The sequence below is a fragment of the Cyprinus carpio genome, chromosome B24, assembly GCF_018340385.1.
Source record: "Cyprinus carpio isolate SPL01 chromosome B24, ASM1834038v1, whole genome shotgun sequence".
NCBI classification, from domain to species: domain Eukaryota; kingdom Metazoa; phylum Chordata; class Actinopteri; order Cypriniformes; family Cyprinidae; genus Cyprinus; species Cyprinus carpio.
This window is the reverse complement of record NC_056620.1, coordinates 5622119-5633972: the sequence shown is the minus strand read 5'-3', so window position 1 is coordinate 5633972 and position 11854 is coordinate 5622119. Positions and strand designations below refer to the sequence as shown.

The 11854-nt window shown below is 33.3% G+C and overlaps 2 long non-coding RNA genes across 3 annotated transcripts; one reads left to right on the top strand and one right to left on the bottom strand.

Moving 5' to 3' along the window:
- The first annotated feature begins 1774 nt into the window (after positions 1-1774).
- Positions 1775-5361, top strand: LOC109092630. The gene is made up of 3 exons (XR_006158467.1): positions 1775-2160; positions 2324-2581; positions 4807-5361. It is a non-coding gene; the product is annotated as an uncharacterized LOC109092630 (long non-coding RNA).
- A 141-nt stretch (positions 5362-5502) lies between these two features.
- Positions 5503-8709, bottom strand: LOC122142230. 2 transcript variants are annotated; one of them, XR_006158460.1, is made up of 3 exons: positions 8559-8709; positions 7705-7769; positions 5503-6718 (listed from the first exon to the last, which is right to left on the bottom strand). It is a non-coding gene; the product is annotated as an uncharacterized LOC122142230 (long non-coding RNA). The 2 variants fall into 2 exon arrangements; XR_006158461.1 differs by having other exon boundaries at positions 7705-7766.
- Positions 8710-11854: the final 3145 nt, after the last annotated feature.

Sequence of the window (11854 nt, the reverse complement as noted above, 5' to 3'; positions counted from 1 at the left end):
GCTTCTAAAGTAGGCTGAAATTTTTTTTTTTTTCAACAACAAAACCACATCATTTTTCCCTTCAGAAGAATTCTGAGACCTTGTAAAGTTGATACATTTCTGAACTACCCAGGAATAAAAACTTATCATAGTATCCACAGCAATATTAAAACCACAGTTGTTCTAAACATTTATAATAATAAGTGTTTGTTCCTGTGGCTCAGTGGTAGAGCATTGCATTAGCAGCGCAAAAGGTTTTGGGTTTGATTCCCAGGGAACACATGTACTGGTAAAAAAAAAAAAAGATGTATAGCCCGAATGCACTGTAAGTCGCTTTGGATAAAAGCGTCTGCTAAATGTGTAAATGTAAATGTTTCATAAGCAGTAAATCAGCATATTAGAATGATTTCTGAAGGATCATATGCCACTGAAGATTCTGGAGTAATGATCACAGGAATACATTTATTACATTTACAGTATTCATAAGTGGTAAATTTTAATGCTATTTCACAATATTACTACAAAGACATACTGTAAGAATCTGAAGTGGACAGGATCTTTAGATCCAATATTTGCTGTAAACTGATAATCATAAAATGACCAGGAAAAAAAGGGTTTCTGTTCAAGAGTAGTTCTAACCTGTGTAGAACACATATTGTAGCATAATCATGACATCATAGACTGTCAAACAGTTAAAAGAAAAACATTTAATTATTATAAATTGCTTAATTATTACAAATCTGCCTCTGTGTAATAATAAGCAATACATAATTATAACATACAATAACAAAAAAAAATACTCTTCATCACCACCACAGCAACAGTGATATCATAACATATCAAACAAAGAGTGTTATACAAAACATACCTTAAACAGATACAATAATGATCACAAGACAATATGTGACCCATGAAGTTCTTATGATATGAAAAAAGGATAAAAACAAGAGCAAGATGGGACCCTGGCAATCTTCTTTATGATATGACAACAAAAAAAAAAAGGGATTAAAATATGAATCAATTTAACCAAAAAGTCCTCAATTTAAAACATGGCATATATATTAATCATGAAATGTAGACGTCTTCTAGGTAATTTCCTGATGATATCCGTATTTCTTTTTTTGATGTTGTTTACAATGTGGTTTGCTTCTTTCATAAATTCTGACATGTTCTCTCTCTCTCTCTCGTCTCTCTCCTCTTCTCTCTCTCTCTCTCCACATGCCATTGAGAATGTCATAATTTATGTGAGTTTGAGATGGTAATTGCATGTTTAATTATTGCATGTTTAAAAAGTATGCAGATATGTTATTAATTGTTATCATGAATTGTAATTATATTTAAGGTGAAAAAAACTGAAAACAATCATAAAAACACATGATAAGCCAGCTGAAATGTAAGTACAAGAGAGAAGCAAACAGAGGTTGTTATGAATAATGAATGAAAAATTGCACATGTGCAGGGGAGTCTGTCTTGTGTCTGGAAAACAATAGAGTAGAAAGGTATTTTCCTTTCAGATCTGATTTCATATCAGACATTTACCAGTCTGAAATCACCCGTGTAGATCACTCTATCACATGAGCTGTTGCATTAAAGGCAAACAGTGCTGTTGATCTTTTTTCCCGTAAGCTTTGGGTCTGTTTTGTTAATTGTTATAAACTGTCATTATGAGTTGTGTGCCAATTTCCATTCTTATTTTATTTACTGTGTGGTTCATTTATAAGTTAAACACTTGTTTTCTCTTACTCTGAAAAAATAGCTCTGTTATAAAAAGCATCATATTATAGCTGCACTAAAGACATGAAGCTGTCAGAATGCATGCATTGTTAGCTTCAAAACGTCAAACTCTTTTGAGGTCAATTGTGAATTTTTCTTGTGTGCTTCATGTGAAGAATGATATTTTTTATGGCTTGCAAAATTGCTCTTTATGTGGAGTACAAGTAATCACTTACAGTATGAGCAAACCCACATGGAATCTGCACCTGCAGAACTCCACAGGAAGACAGAAATCAAATAGCCAGTTTATTAGAACAGAGCTTTTGTCTCATGTATCACCATATATCCATTCCAGTGTAACTGTATATGTATTCATTTCCTCACAGGCAATAGTGGACACAGGAAAGACCATGAGAGCCCTTCTACAGCACATGGAGACTTTCCAGCCCAAATGGTGAAAGCTGAAGGGTGAGATCAGAGGGGGAATTACTTTAAAACACTGTAAGAGGATGCACAGCCTGAGAACAAATCTAGAGAGGCAGATTGTGACATTTTCATCATTCTGAATGAGATCTAATGGAGGTTGAGGGTTTCGTTAGTGATGTTAATGTGTTGCTGTCTCCTCACTCAGGCTGCTGGTTTAAGAGGGTTCCTCACGGGGCAGTGGAGCTCCCAGACTGTGAGTGATCGAGGGTGCTCAAACACTACTTCTGGCCTGCAGAAATGGGCCATAATGAATCACAATATCACGCAGGGGATAGAGAGATTATCTGAACATGACTGCGATTACTGTGATCTGGTTATTTATGTTTCTCTGCAGATGATGGTTTTGTTATTCCTAATCGTGTCATGGTGGGTTATGCTCTGGACTACAATGAGAGACCTCAATGTAAGTTCATGTCTATGAAGTACCAAAACAGTACAGTTGTTGTTTTTTGGACAGGGTATCGTGGTACCTAATTTTTTAAATCCAGAACTCTGTTTGTAACATTGTAGGAAGGAGTTTGAAGATTTATACTGCAGTATTTTATTTAAATCAAGAAGATAATTCAATATGAAAACAGCAACCAAACAGTTTTACAAAACTAAGACAATAACCAGAAAACTGAAGAGAAACACAAGGCTAGATATTTTCAGAAGTAAATGAGGAACTAAACAAGACACAGGTGAACATAATCAGAAATCATGAAAATATAATAGTAACTATGGAAGCTAACTCAAACACGGGAAGAAAACACAGGCAGAGAGAACAGAAACAATGAAACATAAATATCTTTCAAAATAAAAGTCTCAAGACCCATTTTTACCAAGGACAGTAGCTTTAACAACAACAACTATAAAGTTGTAATTATTGTTCCAGTTCTGTAAGGATAGGGAAGTCCACATAACAGAACTAAATAAACAAACAAATGAAATAAACCAAATCAATCACAAAAAAAATTTCAAAAATAAAAATAAAAACACTGACAGCAATCAGAATCCACACAACTTTGAAACGCTTTAAAACTTAAAGCAGCAGGAGTCAAAACGGCAGTGCACACTTATATTAAACAGAACAATATTGGCGTTGGTGTGGATGCTAACATAATTTTTGTTATATGTATCTTTATATTTATTCTTGGTGTGGACAGACCTTTAAACAGGTACAGTATAACATGACACTTATATCTGGAGCCACAGGAAAATGCAACTCACTCACTTAGCAATTCGTAATTATTTTACAGTTTGGCAAATTGATGGCTAATTTGTATGAATTAGTGTCATTTATTTCATACTATCATCATCTTAAGCCCCATTATAGGTTAAGGCATGGAACTTGATGCTTACTTTTTGTACAAAAGCAGTGGCAATAGACACTATTTACACTAAGTGTCAAAAAAAAAAAAAAAAAAAAAAAAAAAAAAAAAACTTGTAGCATTTTCTTTGCAATAAAATTAGTTAGATGCTATTTATACTACTTAGTGCAACTCGCAGATATTTTCATCTCAGTATTGTAGTACATTATAAAACAATATAATGCAATAACAATGTATTGAGTCTAAATAATAATTTTTATTAAAATTATTACATTTTTATTGTCTCTTCTTGGGACAATAAAGCCATCCCTACACCTAACCCCAAGCCCTAACTGATAAACACCCATGAGGCACTTTGTTTTCTTCATTCATTTTATTGAAAATAAATGCCTTTCCAGTTTGATATGTGTTGTGAAAAGGGAGGACGAGGAGTAAAAGGCAGATTTTAACTCAGGTTGATCGCGTCAAAAAGTCACTGCTCAGTGATTTACCACGTACCACTGGAACTGTTCCATCAGCAGGCCTTTTTTGTAATGTTGTTACATTTGTTACACCACAAGTTGGTGGGTGGAGTTAGTTTAAACAGCCTCTGCCAACAAGTTAAATAGTGTAAATAGACACTCCTTTGTACAAATCATTTCAGTACCATCAGATTGTATGAATTTGTACAATATCGCTTCCTCGTAAAATATGACCCTGGACCACAAAACCAGTCTTAAGTGTAAATTTTTCGAAACTGAGATTTATACATCATCTGAAAGCTGAATAAATAAGCTTTCCTTTGATGTATGTTTTGGACAATATTTGTCTGAGATACAACTATTTGAAAATCTGGAATCTGAGGGTGCAAAAAAATCTAAATATTGAGAAAAATCACCTTTTAAAGTTGTCTTATTTCAAATACATCAAAGCACAGCACAACCAAAAATCTGAAATTATTGCCAGTAAAAAAAGGAAAGGTTTAAGGCTGCATAAAAAGGCCTACCAACATCAAAGCTTACAACATTATATAAGACATGAATCTCACAGTCATCTAAACCTGTAGCCTGAATGTCATTGCTGAGTGTTGAGCAGGACTTGGTGAACATCCAAATGAAATCTGGCATGCAGCACAGCATTCATCTTTCCTAGAAAACTCTAATCAGCCTCACACAACATGAAAAAAACCCCCCCCCACATCTAAAAATGATATAAAAAACATCTCTCACAAAAAGCAGAAAACAAGAAGAAAAAAACATTTTGTTGCGTTATTTCTACAGTTTTATTTTCTGCTATATTTATTGCTCGACTCACGTAAGCGATTTCTTCCCCTTCACAGCACATCTGTGTCATCAGTGAGATGGGGAAACAGAAGCTCCTCTTTCAAGAGGAATGGACATTTACATTACCATAACAGATGAAAAACTCGTTTTGCAAGATTACTGTGATCTCAAATCAGAGATAAATCTGATCTCTCAAATCTGATATCTGTAACTGACATGCCGAATTATGTTTGAAATGTAATATATTTTGCATGAATTGGGTAAAGTCACACATCGCAGTACTAACGTGATATGATGTGGAAAACAGACTTACTGTGTGCCATTTTATATGCTGTATAAAAGCCAAGCTGTTCATTTTTGTCCTATTTAGAAGATATTTGTTTGACAGACCATCCATGGCACTATTTCACATAAAAGATGTTTACATGTAGTACAAGAGACAATAATAGCTGAATTTATAAAAATGACTCCGTTCAAAAGTTGACATCTCCTTGATTCTTATTAATGTGTTCTTACCTGAATGTGATAGTTGTTCATAAGTCCCTTGTTTGTCCTGAACAGTTAAACTGCCTGCTGTTCTTCAGAAAAATCCTTCAGGTCCCGAAAATTATTTGGTTTTCCAGCATTTTTGTGTATTTGAACCCTTCCAACAATGACTGTATGATTTTGAGATCCATCTTTTCACACTGAGGGACTCATATGCAACTATTACAGAATGTCCAAATGCTCATTGATGCTCCAGAAGGAAAAACCATGCATTAAGAGCTGGGGGGTGAAAACTTTTGAACAGAATGGAGATGTGTACATTTTTCTTATTATTTCTTATTTTGCCAAAATATCTATAATATTTTTTTTTGAACCACCTTTTAGAGGCTACAAAAGATTTAACTCACAACTTACAGAATTTAAAGGATCTGCTGCTAATGGTGCTAGAAACAGGACAAATTCGGAGGTCTTGTGGAGTCCATGCCTTGACACATCAAAGTTGTTTTAGAAGCACGAAAGAAACTTACACAATATAAGTGGTTTTAATGTTGTAGCTGGTCAGTGGATAAAATTGATTAAACCTTATCTTTGCAAAAAAAGAAGGAAAAAAAAGAAAGAAACAGAGGAGTGTTACAGGTAATGCTATTGAAGAATATTAATTAAGAAAACAATGCCTTATTTTCTTTGTAACTGAGTACTTATGTCTTCTACAAAGGACACTAAAAATCATGTATATCTTATGTTCAAAACAATATGACGACAAACAAAATAAATAACACATGCCTTCAGCTTTTTTGTTGGGTTCCAGAAAGATGTATTTGCACACTACAAACTGGCGTTAAATAAAGAACATCTGAAAAGCCCTGAATAAAGATGATTTATTAGAAATTTCTGTTGAAACTTTGGATGGTGCTGTTTTCCCAGTGTTTTGCCTGGTGTTTGACCTCTGTCAATGTACAACCAGACAAAACCAACATCAGGGTTTGATTTACTTTACAACCTGCTGTGGTTATCTCACGTCTCAATGAATTCACTGGAAATTTACTGCGCTAATGCAGAACTCAAAGCTGATGTTCCCTGAGAACCCTGAAAAAAATAATTTCTGCTCATCTGCTTTAGATCTTCTGTCCTACAGGAAATCCGCTTGAAAAGTCTGGCTCTTGAATTCAGTAAGTAAGCAAAACGGATGCTAACACCTTCAAGGGCATTAGATAACACAACCCAAGGTGATCTTACAATGATTCTTCTTATATGTGACATTATATCTGAAACTATATGGACTAATCCACTGTCAAAAAATAATTTTTTGAGTCTGGTTATGATATTGTCCTACATGGTTGGTTTAAAGTGTCGAGTGAGAGCTGTTTGTGCCTCACACCGAGCTTTCCGTTACTCAGTCTGTGCGCCAGCCGGGTACAAATGCCAACAGCCACCATCTGCCATCAGTTACTGCACCTCATGACTAGAGAATGCAGTGCTGCACTGGAGACACAAAAGGTTTTATTTCATTAGATCAGTTAGTGGGACATAATGCATGTAGATAAGTGCATTATTATCTTACAGACTGTGAGGCTTATTTCTGTTTAAAGATTAAATGGTCTGACTATCTATCTATCTATCTATCTATCTATCTATCTATCTATCTATCTATCTATCTATCTATCTATCTATCTATCTATCTATCTATCTATCTATCGTTTCCTCACAACTGTGCACATATTGCACATACAACAAAACACAGTACTATATTTTATCACATGAACATCTATATAAAAAGTGCATTATTGAATATAAGTAAATATATTACTTGCATATTTTTCAAGATCTGAAAAGCAGCAAATTCCCCATGTATTACTCAATATATTGTAATATATTATTAGCACAATATATTATTCTGTATATTTAATATACATTAAATAATTTAATATATTGATCATTAATATATAAGGAATATATTTTCTTTTTCTAGATATATTTTCCATTTTCTATATGGGCTGAAAGCTAAGTCTGTAGGAAAACATGAAAAAGCAGTCCAGAGAAAAGTGCTGTATGAGTTCCCTCATAGACACAGTAAGCTGCGACTGGTTTGTAATTTTCAAAAGGTTTAACATGCAGCTTTGTGCAGCTACAAAAGATAGAAGGAAAAGGCAAAGTCAAATCTCAAGTTCACAATGTACAATGTATCATGTTGCTTTTCTATACAGTAACATTACAGGCCTCAGTATAGGTGTTATGGGCTTAATGCCCCTTATGTAAGTGAAGGACTAACAGAGCACTCTTAGTTCCAGCTCGAGTATCCGATGTATGGCTACAGATTACAGAGGAGGAAAATCCACCTCTTGTCCCCCTGAATAAAATGGCATTTTGGGTCTATGTGACAGAACTGACAAAGTCACTCTTTGTTGGCTTGGCTGTGACTCGCTTGCTCTTATCAAACATCAGCACTTAGGAACGGTTGGTTAACTTACCTAGCTGATAAAACGCTACACACCTCTGTGGGAACCTCTCTCCCAGCAGCCTAAAACAAGATCTGCTGAATGACAGACAAAGAGATGGGTGAGTGTCTCATGCTGGGTCTCTGAGGTACAACATCACCAGAGGAGCATGGTAAGAAAAAGACTACATACAAAAGACACAATAATGAAACACTGCACCTTCACATGTATGCTATGGGACAGAGGATACAATTTCACTTCTCAGTAGGTGCCAATGGCCTGGATTTGTGGGTTGAACTAAATGATTTGTGTTGAGGCTATATTTCATAAACTTACATTCTAACTTTTTGTGAAAGTCAGTAATTGGGGGAATAAACAATTATTGATGAATACATATCACAGTTTTGTCATTTGAACTATACAATTAATTTAACTACTGAAATGTCATTAAAGGGATAGTTCACCTAAAAATGAAAATTCTGTCATTAATTATTCAACCTCATGTCATTCAAAACCTGTAACACCTTTGCTCATTATTAGTTGAGTAAAGTTGTTATTTTAGTTTTTTTTTTCCCCCACACAAAATCTATTCTTGTAGCTTCCTATAAGTACGGTTGAACCACTAAAGTCACATGCACTAATTTGTCAATATTCTTGGTACCTTGAACATGGTAGGATTCTTGCTGTTTATGGAGGGTGAGAAAGCTCTTGGATTTCATCAAAAATATCTTAATTTGTGTTACAAAGATGAATAAAGGTCTTACAGTTTTGAAATAACATGAGGGTGAGTAATTTGAGTAAGTAATGACAGAATTTTCATTTTTGGGTGAACTATCCCATTAAGCAAAACTTTCTATCAGTGAACTAAAAGAAAATCATCGCTTCACCATTTAGTTTGAATGATAATTTGACTACAGTGACTATACAGTGCATCCGGAAAGTATTCACTTCCTTCCCCAGATCTGTGCCTCGATACAATCCTGTAATGGTGGTCTACAGACAATTCCTTGAACCTCATGGCTTGGATTTTTGCTCTGACATGCACTGTTAACTGTGGGACCTTATATAGACAGGTGTGTGCCTTTATAAATCATGTCCAATCAACTGAATTTACCACAGGTAAAGTTGTAGACACATCTCAAGGATGATCAGTGGAAACAGGATGCACCTGAGCTCAATTTTGAGTGTCATGGTAAAGGCTGTGAATACTTATGTACATGTGAATCGTTTTTTTTTTTTTTTTTTTTTTTTTCATTTGCAAAGATTTCAAACAAACTTCTTTCACATTGTCATTATGGGTTATTGTTTGTTATTGTTTGAGGAAAATAATTAATTTAATCCATTTTGGAATGAAGCTGTTACATAAAATGTTGGGAAAAAAAAAAATATATATAGATCAGATTGAGTTAGATCTATCAGACTGTGCCATTTATATATACACACACACACACACACACACACACACACACACACACACACACACACATACACACACACACACACACAAAATCTATATATATATATTTATATATACAGTACAGGTCAAAAGTTTGGAAACATTACTATTTTTAATGTTTTTGAAAGAAGTTTCTTCTGCTCATCAAGCCTGCATTTATTTGATCAAAAATGCAGAAAATTTTTTTTATATTGTGATATTTTATTACAATTTAAAATAATTGTTTTTAAATTTATTATACTTTAAATTATCATTTATTTCTGTGATGCAAAGCTGAATTTTTTTCCAGGATCATTATCACATGATCCTTTAGAAATCATTCTAATATGATGATTCATTATCAAAGTTGGAAACAGTTCTGCTGCTTATATTTTTTTCAGAACATGTGATACTTTTTTTAGGATACTTTGGATGAATAAAAAGTAAAAAAAAAAAAAAAAAAAAAAAAAAAAGAAGCTATGTTTTTAAAATATAAATATTTTGTAATAACAATATACACTACTGGACAGTAATTTGGGGTCAGTAATTTTTTTCTTTCTTCTTTTAAATAAAATCAATACTTTTATTCAGCAAGGATGTGTTAAATTGATAAAAAGTGATAGTAAAGAAAATATATTATTAGAATATATATTATAAAAAAAAAATATTTTTTATTTTGAATAAATGCAGTTCTTTTTAACCTTTTATTCATCAAATATATTAGACAGCAGAACTGTTTCCAACACTCATAATAAATCAGAATATTAGAATGATTTCTAAATGATCATGTGATAGACTGGATGTTACATGTGACACTGAAGGCTGGAGTAATGATGCTGAAAATTCAAAATTATATATGTTTAATAATTTATTTTTTTTTTTTAAGTATATTCAAATAGAAATCTATTATTTTAAGTTGTAATAATATTTCACAATATTACTGTTTTTTCTGTATTTTTGATCAAATAAATGCAGGCTTGATGAGCAGAAGAAACTTTTTTCAAAAACATTAAAAATAGTAATGTTTCCAAACTTTTGACCTGTACTGTACATATATATATATATATATATATATATATATATATATATATATATATAAACATATACATACAAATATATATACACACACACTGTATATATACAGCGGGTAAAATAAGTATTGAACACGTCACCATTTTTCTGAGTAAATTTATTTCTAAAGGTACTGTTGACTTGAAATTGTCACCAGTGGTCTGTAGCACGAAGCGAGATGAACAAACTCAGAGTTGCAAAGTAAGTTTTGAGCTGACAAAACCCTATAAAGCCAACCTGGTTAAGATCAGGTTCACTGAGCTCAAAAAGCTCGATATAAACCTTCTCTCCCAACTCAGAGTTTAAACCAGATTTTGTGATTAACTCTGGAGCGCGTGCTCCTGAACGTGTGACATGTGCAGCAAACAGCCAATCACAGGGAACGTGTGATAAGCATCAGCAAAGCATAATTTGGATTCACTTCTTGAGAGAGTCAGTGCAATTCACTTTTCTGCCGAAGATTAAGAGATGTCGTTATTAAAAAAATTATAAATATAAATGCATTTGCAAGGCAGGAATAAACACTTGTTATTATAGATCAGTGGTTTTATCCAGTTATTTATATATTTTGCTTCAGTAGAAAATATCAGTTTACACTTCCAAACATTAATTTTGCCATTAATTTTAATAATAATCAACAAGTAGTGAGATTTTTGAATGCAACAGTCGGTGCTCCAAATGTAGATCTGATCTCACCATCATCAAATCTGTCTGTGATTACATGAAGGAACTGAGACAAACTAAATCCAGAAGAACTGTAGCAACGTCTTCAAGACATTTTAAGAAACCTGCCTCCAAAGCTACTGTGAGAAGTTTTAGGCACTTGTGTAAATATGCTGTAAAATAAGGATGCTTTCAAAAATATTGTCATAAATGGATTTTATTTATCAATTAACTTCTATTAACTAAATCAAATCAATATTTGGTGTGACCAACCTTTGCATTTAAAACATTTTTTTTTCCAGGTACACCTGCACATTGTTTTTCAGGTAGCTTTGCAGGAAGGTTTCTTCAAGTGTCTTGGAGATACGACCACAGTTCTTCTGGATTTAGTTTGTCTCAGTTTCATCTGTTTCTTCATGTAATCACAGACAGATTCGATGATGGTGAGATCAGATCTCCATGTGGAGCACCGGCTGTTGTCAGACTGCTTTTGCATTCAAAAATCTCAATAGATTATTATTAAAATGAATGGCAAAATGAATGTTTGGAAGTGTAAACTGATATTTTCTACAGACACAATGCAGCAAAAGATAGAAATAACTGGCCGAACACCATTTTTTGGGGTGAAAATACTAACGTGCCTAAGACTTTTGCACAGTAGTGTGTGTGTGTGTATGTGTGTATATATATATATATATATATATATATATATATATATATATATATATTTAGTGAGCTTGTGCTGCAATGATCTGGTGTTGTGGGCAGTTGTTTGCACGTGGTTGCAAAAGGTTTGTTTTAATTTTATTTATGTTAAATTTTATTAAATTTAAAACAACAACAACAACAACAACAAAAAAAAACATCTTTCTTAGTCCTCTCATTAAAAATATCCTTTTTAATTGATCTCAGCATTAAATGTATGCTGAAAGAAATGAAAAACTGGCAAGTAACATGCTGAATGCAGCTAATCGAATTACTGCCGGTCAAGCGTGGAGAGCAACAAATGAACAT